This window comes from Spermophilus citellus (assembly GCF_964194105.1).
Source record: "Spermophilus citellus genome assembly, chromosome: 2".
NCBI classification, from domain to species: Eukaryota; Metazoa; Chordata; class Mammalia; order Rodentia; family Sciuridae; genus Spermophilus; species Spermophilus citellus.
Window position 1 is genome coordinate 224,028,530 of NC_138183.1, and position 16,240 is coordinate 224,044,769.

A 16,240-nucleotide genomic window follows, 5' to 3' on the forward strand; every position below is an offset into this window, starting at 1 on the left:
CCCTTAGTTTACTGTCCACATGCAAATCGTCTCTGGAGGCATCCTCACAGACACACCTAGAAGTCTGCTTTACTAATTTTCTAAATGTCTTTCTATTAGTTAAGATAACAACCAAGATTAATCAGAAGAGTTTAAAAAAAAACATAAAAAGCTGGATCTTCAGGAAACTACAAATTAAAACCAGAAAGAGAAATTATCAGAAAACTACCACTATGGCTAAAACTAAAGACAACAAGCTCTTAAAAAGGTAGAGCAATTGGAAATAGGAACACAACAAGCTCTTAAAAAGGTAGAGCAATTGGAAATAGGAACACTCTTTAACTGCTGTCAAAAATAAATTTGTACAACCACTTTGGAAGACTGGTAGTATTATTTACTATTTACTCATAGATTCATATGCCACATAATGAGATGCTTATATTCATCAACAGACCTTTACAAGAATATTCATAGCAGTTTTATTCAAAATCAATCTCTCTTTCTCTCTCTCTCCCCTCCCTCTCACAGTGCTGGGGATCAAACTTGGGGCCTTGAGTATGCTGGGCAAGCACTCTACTACTGAGACACATCCCCAAGCCCATTCATAATATATCAAACCAAACAACCCAAATGTCAATCATCATAAAAACGGGCAAGTTTTAGTATGTTCACACACTGGGATACTACACATCAATAAAAAGAATAAACTCAAAAGAGCTTACAGTGTATGATTCCATTTATATTCTTAATTTTTATGAAAATCAAATAGAAACAAAACTAATCTGCAGAGGTCAAGACAGTGGTTTACCTTGGGGAGTAGCATCTGAGCTTCAGTATTAGGAGTGATTACACAGGTATATGCATATGTACAAATACACAATGTGGTATGTATGTATGATACTTCAATTTTTTTAATGTAAGAAAGAAAGGGAATCAAACAAAAGTAGACAGATTGCTTTTGATAAAAGCTGAAACACTAGGCTCAGGTTGTGGCTCAGTGGTAGAGCTCTTGCCTAGCTTGAGTGAGGAAATGGGTTCGATTCTCAGCACCACATATAAATAAAAAAAGTCCACTGAGAACTAAAAAAAAGTTTTAAATAAAAAAGCTGAAACGCTTTATTCAATGACAACTAGGGAAAAAATAGATTTAGATATTGGCAGTTTTTTCAGTTTGATGGTTGGGCTAATGTTAAATAACCAACTAAAAAGACTGAGGAAAGGGAACACTAGAAACTGAAAAGAAATTAGAGATTTCTTCATCCTTAGAAGGTACTGGGCATAGGCATACAATTCTAAGATCTTGATTTAGATCCAATGACAGAAATAGACCTAAGAGTAATTTCAGACTAATAAAAGTCACAAAGAAAACATCCACCTGATTGTCCACGTTAGAAATTCCTTTGAAAGAGGAGGCATTTTGTTTCAGAAACCAGATAAAGTATAATATATCAAATGCTAATTAAAAACAGTTTATAGACATTAATTCATTCTAAAGAGTAAGCAACCAATGAGAAAAGGGATTAGTATCTTTACTTTTTGTTGTTCTGATAGAGCAATGGAGTTTAGCAATTAAAGAAGTGCTCACATAAAGGAAAAGTGAGCAGAAACAAGGAGATGGGGAAGCAGAAAACAAATTAACAACATAGTTTTGCTATATTTACTTTCATTTGGACAAGAAAAAATACATTCTGACATTTCTAAGACCTACATTAAAATTCAAGAATACTTACAATAACATATTTTCCCATAGAAATATGGATATAAAGTAACTGAAAGATATATGTCCATTTCAGATCTTAAATGGAAGTTATTGTGACAAGTACCGAACAACAAAGACTCATTAAGATAGGGATACAGTGTGGTGTACACTGCTCAATAGCTAAATAATTCACTCTCACACAGCAGCCTCTCCATCAAAGTAATTCAAATTCCTGTCATTTCAAAATCACCTTAGAGGCTGCTCATGAATTGTTCAAATCTATAAATGTTAAATCTACTGTAAGACTTGTACAGGGGTTACTTTTTATTTTTCAGAACTACAAATTCAAAGTGCTCTGATCCCCATAATCTATGAAGATTTTATAAAACCTTTCCATTTCATTCCTAGAGGAAATAACTGCGATCATTTTGAGGTTTAAAGAAGTGAAGACTGCTTTAAATCTGACTGCAGCTTCCAAATAGCTTGATAAGTGAAAGCCAACCAGAATTCAAAATTCAGATTCTCAAGCTCCCATCACACAGCTTGTGAATGAGACTTTCTGGGAGCAACACCACAGAATTTATAGTTTTAACAGGCTGCCATAAAGGAATTCCAGTGAAGAGCTTTGTGTTGTCATTTGAGACCACAGAAACATACTCGACACTTTCAGAAATCTGATAAAACTTAGCCATTCACTGTTTTTAAAATGAATGTTAATATTGGGATAATTCTATAAATTGTCACAAATTAAACTTTAGAATGCTAATATTTCAATGTATTTCATTAATAATGTTATTTTCTTGGGTTCACTTATAAATATGTTTGTGTGTGTGAGATCAAAACTTTTAATATAATCATCATCTTTCACAAATGTCATTCATCCACCAATAATTCCCCAACCACTATATGATCCATCTTTTCAGAATACAGTAGTTGCATGAGCAATAGTGGAAGGGTATTAACTCAAATGAAAAAATAGCATTTACTATCATCATAGGCTAACTGACACTGTTGCCAGTCTGCAGTTCATGTAGGCTCTTTAGAGAGAAATGAAGTCTATAAATCACCAAATGAGAAAAATTGACTTAATCACACATTGGTCAAGAATTATCTAATATTCCCAACCAGTTCCATCTTACACCTCTTTTTAAACAATTTTTCATTCTCATACTTCCAAAACCAAATCGAAACAAACAAACAAACAAAACCCTCAACTCTTACTGACATAGAGTCTTGTACTCATGTTACAAATTAAATTAGTAATATAGCTTTTCAAGATGAGCCAAATTCCCTATGAGTTAAGGTACCAAATTTAAGTAACCTCTATCAAGATGAAAAGAATATATATCATTGAGAAAATCTCACATATTTATGTCTAATTTAATTAAGGGGTGAGTTTATTCAAAACATTCCAAAAGAAATAACAATGTCTCACCAAATAAGAAAGATGCCTAAAATGGAAGGAGAAAAAAACCACTAACTTTAAGACTACTCAGTTAATTGCTGAATAAAAGAACAAACATAAGTAAATGTTTGCCATGTTTAATAAATGATGCCAAATTGTTTTGAACAGAAAATTATTTTAAATAAAAAATAGTTAAGTAGTAAATATACAACATTGACTACTATAGAAAGTTATCCTGAGATAATAAGCTTCCTAGCTAAATAATTTGAAATTACACATAAACCAAATATTTTAGACTTAAAATGCAAGTAATTATGAGGATAAGAAAAAGGTGTCAGTCCATTTATTTCATAGTAAACTCTTTTAATCATGACTGCAGAATTTTAAATAGTTTTTAATAGTTAAACAATAAATAGAAAGCTAAAGAAATCCTTCATAAATCAGAATAATTTAGTTCAGGAGAAATATTTTTAAGCTTTCCCATTCCTTCATTTAAAATGTAGTGAAAATGAAGAAACATTTTGGAGTACAGCAACTTGGAACCAATTAAACCAAACACATTAATAATAACAAGTTAGGAAGAGTCGATGAAAGAGCTCTATGTAAGTTTATTGTATTTTGCCTGTTGACTTTTCCAATAAAGACCTTATATGGAGAATAAAAGGTACTACATACAATCAGAGGCTACAGGTACATGAATACATCATGTGTAAAATGGATGTTTATATTTTATCTTTATAACTTCAAGAAAATATTTTAGTCATTTATATTTGGTTAAAAAATGTTAGGTTTAAAAACATTTAGACTGAGGTTAAGGCTATTAAATATAAGGCTACTAAATCACAAAACAGGATAAGATAAAAATCAAGTTCTATGAATAAATATTTTTAAATTAAGTACTCTAGGATCATAACACTGACAACACTAATTATCTTTTCTACTCTTGGCAGTTATGTTGCATACTGTTTGGGTGACTGATGGGATAATTTGACTTCATTTTCTCTCAGTTTATTCTGGATCGTGTAAGAGAAGAATATTAAAATAATTAACACCTCTAAACAAAGTACTTGATAAACTTTTTGACTGAAATAAAATGCTAAAAATATTAACTAATGTATTGATTCTAGCACAAATTACTGAAGCCTAATGTTCTAAGGAGAATCTTGACTTAGAATCACTGATTTTTAAAAATAAGTCATTTAATATTAATATTAACTATTCTAGGACTTTTACAAATTAGATCATATAATTTCAAAAAAACTCCTTTTATCAGCACTGTGAGCCAGTATTACCTTAATTACCAAAAATATATGTCCATATATTTTATATTATGTTAGACTCACCAAAACCATTTCATTGTCAGTAATTGAAGCAGTCAAAAATAGGTAAATTGTATGACAACACAAATTATTTCAATTCCATATATATATATATATATATACACATATATACACACATTTTCATTACTTTCATAATGACCCTAAATACAAAAGAATGTAACAGTGCTTAAATTAATATTTTATCTCAAATATGAATCTTTACTAATAGTAAATAGTCTGTCACTCAACTAGGGTAGGTAGAAAAGCATCATTAATCAACCTTTCTATTTGAAAAGCTTAATAAATTTTGAATCAGTTTATAGTTTGTCACATAATTTATAAATCAAATAGCTTAAAATAAGGTCACATACTATAAATAATTAATACAAAGCATACATAGTCTTTGCCTTGATCACCTGATTTTTTGTTGTTGTTTATAAAACTAATCACAGTTAGCAGGGTAGAAATTGCTTTGAGCTTCATGAATGACATCCAAGAGATGGGAAAGGATTAGTTCTCAGTTGCTGCCAGTTATAGCGCCAGGTGGCTTTTTCTGCAGTGAAGGTGTTACCGATAATCCCATTACACTGGTACTAAATCTTGCAGACATCAAAATTATCACCAAGGTTCCTTTTCATCCCATCCTTTCCAAATGACTGGAAGTCGCTTCACCTGAAAGAAGTCAAATCCACATGCAGCTGCTGTTTTAGCAGGCAGCAAACTCCCTGAGAATGCCAGTCATGATTCAATTTTGCTGTGCTGGTGGCCCCCTATTCCCTGTCCAATAATACATCTGTTAAAAAATCCTACAGCTACAAATCAAGTTTAATCCTACCAGGGACCTCATGTTGGTCTTGTCTTCCAAAAAGGCAGCAGGTTCTGCTGTCTATCTCTGCTAGTGTCTGGGGAATACCCTTTAAATCCCAGCCCTACTTAGAAGAATAAGCTAAGGATCACAAAACATGACCTCAAAAACCCTGATATGACTATATTCTGACCCAGAGGCATTCATTCTAGGTGAAGATTAGAACTTTGCATAATAAGATTACACAGCAAGTGAATGATATCAAGGGACTATCCATATGCAGCCGCCTGGTTTTGTATAGACAGCCTGTGCTGTGCAATATGCAATGCAGACGAAAAAGAGCTTGGTCTTTCTAGCTGAAATAAAATAGATTCACATAAATTAGTTGGCCATTTCCAGATTCCTAAATCCCCTATTACATCTTTTATTGACAGCTCCTGTGAGGATAGCACAAATGTTATTCCTTTTTATTCTGCGCTTCTATAACAATCATGCTCTGTAATTGAAATGTACATAGATTATGTCTAGAAATTAACATCTTGTTTGCTGTAATCTTGGATTACAATTGACTGTGTACATAATAAAATTAGGAAATCAATGGACGGATTTATCATCTCCAAGAAACTAGAGATATTGTTTAAAGAGTAGTTTAACATTTTGTGCCAACACTTTAAATGCAGAAGTCACAGGGAGTAGTCAATAAAAATTTAAGTGAGTCAAGAATACAATAGGCATGGACTAATATCTACATAAAAATCAGATTACGTAAAAATTAGGTTTGAGTCCTCAAAATTTAGAAAATGAGAAAAATTCAAAGGTCTTTTGAATATATGGTTTTCTCTAAAGCACATACTACAGCAGGAAAGTCAATTACACATGACAAGGTCTACATTTTTTTTTTAAAAGTAGGTACTCCTGCAATATTCAATACAAATCCTCTTAATCATTTTATAACTATACTTTAAAATATTTAAATCAGTCAATTATAATTCAAGATTTTAGAATTCTTAACTGTATGTTTTTAAAACATTAGTCAAGGAATCTCTCCTCTTATTTGTATATAGAACATTTTAAAGGTAAAAAACTGCTAGAGGTCTTTAGAAAACAATATTTATAATCACCTTTTATTCAAAGAAATGTACAGCTATACAGCTCTAAATAAAAGATAATTTATATAAAAGATAAATTCATATATATTCTAATAATGTGAAGGAATTCTTAGCTATATTTTTTAAATAATTATTAAGACTCACCATGGGATTGTTATAAAACTAAGCTCCTCAGGTTAGTTTATTTGAGAAGTTTGATTTGCCCTCAATTTATGAGGAACATTACATATACTTTACATCAGCTTCTATCTTCTCAATATCACAATATTGTTAAACACACCTGATAGGTGCAAAGGAGTCAGGTGACATAATTCTGATTTCATGTATTAAACAGATCGATATAAATCAAAACAATATTGTTGGCAAAGCATTAAAAACTAATTATGTAATTTAAAATACAAGGCACATGAATATTCTTTGGTCACCTTAGGATATTACCAGAAAAATAATGAGGAATGTAAAAAATACATTTTTGTTATGACATTTTGTTATAATTGTGTAATAGACAGTCTAATAATGTAGCCATTAGCACCATGTGGCTGTAAGAATAAAATATACATTGGATATTGAAGACAATGCACAAAAAAGAAGGAAACACAATATTTCATTCATTTTTATACTGATTACATGTTAAAAAGATAATATAATATTTTGAATATATGATTAATTGTAATATCTATGTAATTCATATTATACTTCAATTAAACAGTACTGTCATACATTTTCAATGTGTTCCTAAGCTAAATGAAATTTTATGACTAATAAAAGTACTGAAGTAGAGGGTTATTATGGAAGAACAAACATTCCATAATAAACTTACTAAAGAAAGTATAAACTTAGTAAAGAAAGTATAAGAGTCTATCATTTTAGCCTGTATTTCATTCATATTTCTAACTTAAGGGTAGTGGTGGGAGGAGATGAGATCTTCCAAATTGCTCACTATCACACACCAAAAACAATGATATATTATAGTTACAAAATGCTTCAATCCACCAAATATAGGTCATTTAAAAACAACAACAACTTTCCTTCTTGAGTAACTTCATAAGAGGCCACTGGGATCTGTTACCCCTAACTGAGTGCAATATATAGCATTTTCAAAAAGATGTCTGGATTTAGAAAGGGCCACGATTGTTTTTTTCTGTGATGCTATGTAATTGTTTATATTCAAAAATTTTAAATATATGTAAGGTAAGTAACAACTATTCAGAGTTTTAGTATTTACAATATTTCAGAATGCTAAAAATAAAAAGATCAATTTTATAAATTACTAATAAATTGCTATAAGTTTTTCCACCATATTCCTCAAAGGAGTTTTAAAATATGTTAATTAAAAAGGTTTTATAGAAGTTAGGAAAACTAAATTAGTTAAAATATGTAACATATGCCTAATTTAATCCAAGAGAGAGAATGACTTATTCAGAATGACCACAGACAAATGATGATACAGAATTAAAATATTAGGTCTGTCATATTAGACTATGACTTCAAATAAACAAAAGTACTTAAGGTATTAACTTGATTTTAAAGTTTTTTCCATAATTATTTCTTTATAATATTTATATAACATTCTAGTATTATAGATAAAATTTAAGTATCAATCAATTAAATGGATAAAATTTAAGTCAACTCTTTATTACCTTAGTCACACATTTTTCCTAACCTTTTAAAATTGTTTATTTCTTTTCTAGTTCCATGTATCACACAGACATTAACACACACATGCACATATACAAAGCAAAACAAAATAATAACAATAACAAAAAACTTTCTAACCATCAATAGATGAGTGCAATGATATTCAGTCTAAGTTAATCTCCAGACATCCAAATTCATGAATAAAAATTCATCAGTTTTAAATACACTGAGCCTATTAAGCAAGAACAAAAGCATATGCACAAAAGAGCTTTTAATATATTTCAAAGCCCACAAGAGCCATGGTCTCATTAAAATTATAAATTACACAAACATGGAATGAAGATTCAAACTGCAGTGCAGCTAAGCAGATTACAGAAAACCCCGCGTTCCATATGATAACACACCATGGCCCTCCCAGATGGGGGCTTGGAACAAAAAGGCCATCACCACAGCTAGGGAAAACCTCCTTGTGATCTCTGGTTTCTGTTCAGCAGATGACAGCCAAATAATATGTTGATTATTCTGTTTGTGCTGCTAAGCTTGTAAGATGGAATAAAAGCGATATGATCTATTGTGAACCCAATGCTAATGTGTTGCTCCACTCATAAATAATATACTGAATTTATTTTGAAACTATCTTTTATCTGAATTTCAGTTTTTAAATGCATGAATTAAAATAAAAGCCAGGATAAAATAATAGTTAATTTGATGCTTTAAACTAAAAAATGTAGTTGACAAGTGAAAAATATCTAAATGCTTAGTGAACAGTCAAGAATAATCACCTTTCTTTAATTTCAGCACTGTGATCAGAAACAAAATACATTTTAAAATAAGCAATTATTCTCATTACAAAATACAGATATAAAATTAGGTAATACAATAATCATGAAGTTAATAATATATATATAATTGGCAAGATGAAAACTAAAACATTAAGGTATTAAAACACACCTATAATATAAATAATACCACATACTCAGAACATATTTCTGAACAATAAAAAGCCTATTTGAAAGCCTTATAAATGTTCATAACTTATACACATGTGGATGATCATAAGAAATACTGCTTAAGATAATCTGGAAGCACGTAAAGTAATTTTTAAATATGATAGCCAGCATGTTATATTTAAATTAAATCATAACTTAATTTTTAACTCAATGAAAAAAAATTATACTTAATATACTAAGCTTTAATAAAGTAAACTATATCCAAATGAGATTACTAGAATTGTAACTGTGAATGCTTCACAAAGTTTTATATTTTAAGAATAAACATTGGCAGAAACTAGGATTGTTAAAAATGTTGAAAGTCATAACATTTATTTTCCCACCCCAGAAATTTCTCCCTGAATTATCCAGCAGACTACCCTTAAAGAAAAACAAACAAATAAAGTAGTACAATAAAGATGCACATAAGGTAAACATGGATAAACACCATTTTCTTAAGGCAATATTTTGTAAGAAGTACATAATCATGGTCATTAACCTAAGCCCACTCCTTTTTTCTATGTCTCCAGATATAGTGTCATCAGTCCAAAATAATAAGAATACGGTGTAAAATGATAAATATAAAAAGTAAAAAAAAATGCTACTATAAGAAAAACATCCTTGGAGTAGACAAATATTTCTCAAATGAAACAAGACTAGACTACATTAAAGTCATAAACTTTGGTTCATCAAAAGCACTATTAAAGGAATGAAAAGGTAAACCTCTGAGTGACAGAAATCATTGCAACACCAATATTTAATTAAGGATTTACATTCTGAACATATAAAGAACTTCTGTCAATCAAAGAAAAAGACAGCCCAACAGAAAAGTGGGCAAAAGAGATGAACAGGCACTTCACAAAGGAGAATAACCAAAGAGTTACTATACATATAAAAAAGTGCTCAATGTCATTATCAGGGAGTACAAAATAAAACTATAATGATTTACTATTTTATACCCACTAGAATGTGAAAAATGAATTATGGAAGAAACTGAGTACTAGTGGATATATGAAACAACTAGATTTCAAACATACTATAAAGTGGCACAACCATTTTAGAAAACTGGCTGCATTTATTAAAGCTGTGTATATACATACTTATGATCAAGAGATTTTACTCCCAGATATATCACCAAAGAAATGTGGGTATATGTGTAATAGAATGTCAAGTAGCTTTACATGGAAACTACCCAAATGTCCACTAGTAGAACAGATAAATAATGGCTATGATATATTCATGTAATGGAATGCAGCGATGAAACTGAACAAACTAAAACTATCTGAGATTCTGAAGGAATCTCAAGGCACAATATTAAACACAGAAAATTAGATACAAAAAACTATACTGTATAAATCTATACATAAAACAAAATCAAGAAAAACTAATCAGTGCTTTTAAAAATCCTGGTGGCAGTTCTCCTTGTGGAGAGAGGGAAAATGGCAGGAAGAAATAACTAAGGTACCTTCTGGAGTGTTGATGATGTTCTTTTTTTTATATCTGGGTGCTGATTATGTAGGTCTATTTGGTTTGTGAAAATTTTATTAAGCTATCCACTTATAATGTGCATTTTCTGTAAATATAGCTTTTGAAAAATAGAGGCAGGGCTACACACAAATTGAAAGATAGTCAAAATCTGTAAAACAAGAAATTTAGGAATAACTGACACCTATATAATCTAAATAAGAAAACTGGGGGTTCTTATAATAACTACTTGAATATTTATATTCTAATAGATCTCTTTGATTTGTAGAAGTTCCTTATATGTTCAGAATATGAATCTCCAATTAAGATTCATTGCTTGAGATAAGTTCTGGATTCTTATAAAGGAAGGAACAATAGTCATTCATACTTTTATGTTCTCTGTTCCCCTCCCCTCAATATTTCAGAGATATCTGGTCTTTGTGTCAGGAGTAACTGCTGCTGCTATTACAACAACTTTTTTAATAGGACCAAATATTTACCCTTAAAGTAGCACAGAAAATAAGGCAATACAAGGACTATATGTCTGCCATTTTCTCCCTTGCACTCAAATTTCTTAAGCTTTGTTTTGTTCATCATGAAAGATTCCTTGAAATTTTTTATTTTGCTTTTCTAATGAAGAAAAATATAATTTGTGCTTTTATATCATATAAATTAAATGAAACTTCATGATAATTTGATAATGAACTATACTTCATAGCATTCACTTCCATATGATCCCTTATTTCTATACTGAAATCAATACAGGACTTATAGATTTTTTTCCTCAACCTGAAAAGATGCTTTGATAAATAAACTAAGATAGTTCACTCAAAGATTATAGAGTTTATTTGTTCATTAGCAAATATTTATTCCCTGCTTACTATCTAACAGGATCTGGGGGGAAAAAGGGAATTAAAATGGCGAATGGCTAATTTTACAGTTTTTTTATAGCAGGCTTGGGGCTGGGGTTGTGACTCAGTGGTAGAGCGCTCACCTAGCATGGGTAAGGCCCTAGGTTTGATCCTCAGCACCACATAAAAATAAATAAATTAACTGAAGATATTGTATCCAACTACAACTAAAAAATAAATATTTTTTAAAAAATATAGCAGGTTTATCCTTTCTTCTACTTTCATTGGTTTATAAATAAAATCTGTTAATTAGTAACACCTTACCATATTCCAAAATTAAAACTCATCTAAAAGATGTGCAGTAGAAGCCCCATCTATTCCATTTTCCTCTCTGTCCTTACACAGGTTTTAGATATTGTGTGCTTTTTCAGATTTTATTTATGCAAATATACCAAATACAAACATATATTTTAATCTCCTTCCCGATTTACACAAAAAAATACTTTACTCTTTTTGAATTCTGCTTTTTCCAAATAACAATATATTAGGGAAGCTTTCCAAATCTTCATATAGAAAACATCCCCACTTTGTGTTGATTTGTAGAGTATTTCACTGTATAGATACAACATAGTTCATTTAACTAGTATCCTACTGATAGACATTAGGGGTGTTTCCAATCTTTTGCGACTTCAAACAATGTTACAATGAAAACTCCTAAACAGATGCCATTTTGTAAGTATACAAGTATATCTGTAATTCTCAAAACTCGTGAAAAAAGCAAATGTGGTTTTTTTTTTCTAGAAATTGCCAATTTGCTTTCCATAGGAGTTGTGTCATTTTGTATTTCCACTACCTATGCATCTCAGATATAGCATGGAAAAATCTATTTCCTCTCGATGAACCTCTAAAACACATTGTTCATATGGCAGCTTTCAAGGACTAACTGAAGCTCTTTATTCATTTTTTTCTCAAACATATCTGTAAAATTTGTTGGGTTAGTAAATTTAAATGCAAATAAATTTTCAAATTTAAAAAACTTTCATCAGCACAGTAAATCAATGTTGATGCTTAATGTGCTAGGATAGCAACTGTCTACTTTTCTAACCAATATCTCTTGTGATCTAAAAATAAATATATTCCCTACTATAGTTTTTTTAAGATTCATATTCAATTGCTTATAATTGTGAATGCAATCAAATGCATGTCACTTTCAAAAATGTTTTTCTGAAATATTTGTATGTTTTCATCAAATCAAATCTTTGTTACTTCTATAGTTTTCTTTAAAAGTTGTAATTTCAAGGGCTATTTAATCTTATGATTGCCATTTTCATTAATCAGTGTCACCTAAAACATTATTTTTATTTCAGTTTTCATCCTAACAAAGTAACAAGAAAACAAACATATCCACTGATATTCCTCCTATTTGAAGGAATCCTTAAGTAAATAGTTTCAATATAACTGTTTTTATCAGAAAACATGTAAATGAAAATCTTTACTCCTTCAATAAGGATACAACAATACATAAGCAATGTATTTTGCATTTCAGTCATTCAGAAATCAATTTTGAGGTTATCTGAATACCCTGAAACAAAGTGGATGACCCCAAAGAAAATTTTTTAAAAGTTGCCACACATTCTATGCATTCAGTTAGTAGATAGGACAAAAACCATACTTAAAGTTTCACCTAAATAATGTATAATGTTAGGCAAATGTTTTGTCTTTAAATATAAATCAATAAAAAATAAATATTAAAAAAAAATTCTCTCTCTCACTCTCTCTCCTCTCTCACTCTCTCTTTAAAATTTATATATATATATATATATATATATATATATATATATATATATATATATATATAAAAATCAACACAATGCACTAACAACAAATGGCAAGAATTACCTAAGAAAGGTAAGATTAAAAAAAAAAAAACATTACAAATAGCACCCAGGATAAAAAGCTTATCAGTATAGGACAATTTTGTAGGCATCTGATAGGTCATAATGGTTTCTGAGGAAATCACTTTAATTCTGTAAAATGCTTGATGCTCATAATGACAATATTGAGCCATTTTTTAAAAACCTGAATTTATTTCAGTTTTAGAAAACAGGTATAAACTGTATACTTTAGAAAAATATTCATATAAAACAAATTGAGCACATATAAGGGTAAAATTCAATTACCCAGAAAAATAACAGGTGAGGAATATGCCAATTAAATTTCCCCAATGAATGAGGAAATAAAGTAAAATTTCTTATTTAAAATTAGCATATACTATGGCTTGCTTTTGGAAGATGAACCATAATGGGTTCATTATCATTTTAGAGGTTATTTAGCATACAACTGCCTGTGCCAAGCCAGATCCTGGTTAATAGCCAAAAGAATATTTGATCATTTTTAAAAGCTAGATGGGCAAATTTCAAATTAAATGACTAGGAAATTCAAGAAAAAGCCTGATTTTACTTTATTTACTTTAAGTTGTAGCTCCCACTAGACAGGTTGATCTGGTTTCTAGCCCCAGTTTGCTAAATGTCCTATTCAAGTGACTCCATCTCTCTAGCCCTCCTTAGTTAAGGAATTATAGAAAATATGATATTTTAGAAAACAGAATGAATGTGCTAATAAAGTGAAACACACAATTACTTCATAGGTCATATATACATTTTATATTAAATTATCTCAAACTTTTGTCTCTTCACCATATATCTAAGGACAACAATAAAAGAGTTAATAACTACTGCAGAATCCTTTCCAACATTTAACATTTGGTACTGTCAAAATAAAACAAGTTTCTCATGTAGTCATTTAAATTCACTTAATATCACTGTAATCAATTTCCCTGATATTATTTTCCAATCTAAAAATAAATTACTTGTTATCTGACAAATTTTTTAAAAATTGATATGTAACCAGAGTATTTTTTAAAGAATGTTTACAGCATACCATTTATAAAATCCAAACAGTAGACACAACTCAATTATCTACCAATAGTAGAATGACTAAATAAAGTTAGGCATATTTACTAAAAGAAATAAAATATAATAATGAAAATGAATGTTTAAATAAAGCTACATGGATGACTCTTCAAAATAAAACGTTGAGCAAAACAAGAAAAAACCTAAAATTTCACAATAATCAGCTAGAGGCGAAATGTAAACATGTTGTTTGGGAATACATAGGAAAGTGATAAAATTACATAAAAATTATGAAAATGATTACCACAAAAAGCAGAAGTTCAGTTACTTCTACAGAAAGGGAAGACTTTATATATATCAAATGTTTCTGGGATATAAAGGATCATTAGTATGATCATTGATTATTAATGATCTTGATCATTTCTAAAAGCTAGTTGGGCAAATTTCCAATTAAATGACTAGGAAACTCAGAAAAAAGTCCTCATTCTACTATATTTCTAATTTTTATTGCAATACTTAAAGTTTAATTACAACTTTAAGTTGTAACTCCCATTAGACAGGATGATCTGGTTTCTAACCCCAGTTTGCTAAATGTCCTGTTCAAGTGACTCTATCTCTGTGGCTATGTGGATGGTTAACAAAGATAATTATTCTTCATATTATGTATATATATATTTCTATACCATCTTGTATTTTATAATAGAAAGTTTGGAATGATATACTTTCTGAAAAACAATAATATGTTCCTTCAGGTAGGAAGATTCCTCTTTTTGCTAACAACAATTTTACTTTCTTGGCCTATATTTCTAATTTTATTGCAATATTTAAATAAGAAAGAACTGAGTTACTGTGCCTGATTTTCCACAATCTTAATTAAGAACAATTTCACAGGCGTTTGCAATGGCAAAATAAAAGAAAAAAGAAAGAAAGAAGAAAAAATGGCTTTAAAGGGATCTGGGCATGGTGGCCCATGCTTGTAATCCCAGTGTCTTAGGAGACTGATGCAGGAGGATTGCAAGTTCCAGGCCAGCCTCAGCAACCTAGTCAGGCCCAAAGCAACTTAGCCAGACCCTGTTTCAAAATAAAAAAATAAGAATAAAAAAGCATTAATGAGCACCCCTAGGTTCAGTTCACAGTACTATCAAACCCCCCCAAAACCAAAAGTATAAGAACATTATCCTTCTTTTTTTAACACTTTTTAGTTGTAGAAGAACACACAGTATCTTTATTTATTTTTATATGGTGCTGAGGATCAAACCCAGTGCCTCACACATGCGCTTTTACCACTGAGCTATAGCTCCAGCCCCAAAACAGTTATCCTTCTTGATATTTAATTATTTGCTCATTGTTGCTCCTGTCATTTTTCTCATTTTAAACTTTTGAAAAGTTCTAAATTATATCCAGGTAATAATTTTACATAGGTTTCACTCTAAAAAAATATTGAATAATTAGCTTGAAATGTAAAAAGAATTGCTCTTTTAACTCTCATGCTTAAAATCAATATTGGGAGCACTTGCATATGTATACACAATGGAAGAGTCCATAATCAGTCAGTCACAGACATCAGATTTGAACCCATGTTCCACATGGATCATTGTGTGTACTAGAAAACATTATAGCTGGATTATGGGGTAGATACATAAAACAAGTTAAAGTTCACTGTATAAATTGCAAGATAGGTTGATTCATTCAAAATTGAAACAACATGTTCTAATGTACATTACACAGAAGCAATTTTAAATATTTTCTTTAGAAAACCAAAAGCACAAAAAGTTGAAATTATTAAAATAGATATCATCAACTGACTTGCATAACAAAAAAAGTACGTGCAGTTTCGAAAATCCTATTAAGGCCCACCACCTACAAGAAATTTTCAATTATGTTTGCTATAACTTAGATGACACTAAAATGAAAGCAGACAATGAAATTTGGAAACAAGACTATCAACACCATCATCAGGCTCTAGATAGATTATCAATATGATGGTAGTGGTATGGCACTATTATTATAAGAGAGTTGTTTTCATTGTATACTGTTGTGTTTTTTTGTTTTGTTTTGTGAATATAGCAA

General features: G+C 30.1%; 1 protein-coding gene across 10 annotated transcripts in view; it reads right to left on the reverse strand.

The window, feature by feature from the left end:
• Nucleotides 1-16,240, reverse strand: part of IMMP1L (inner mitochondrial membrane peptidase subunit 1) — a 71,261-nt gene that overhangs the window by 37,324 nt on the left and 17,697 nt on the right. The window lies entirely within an intron of this gene.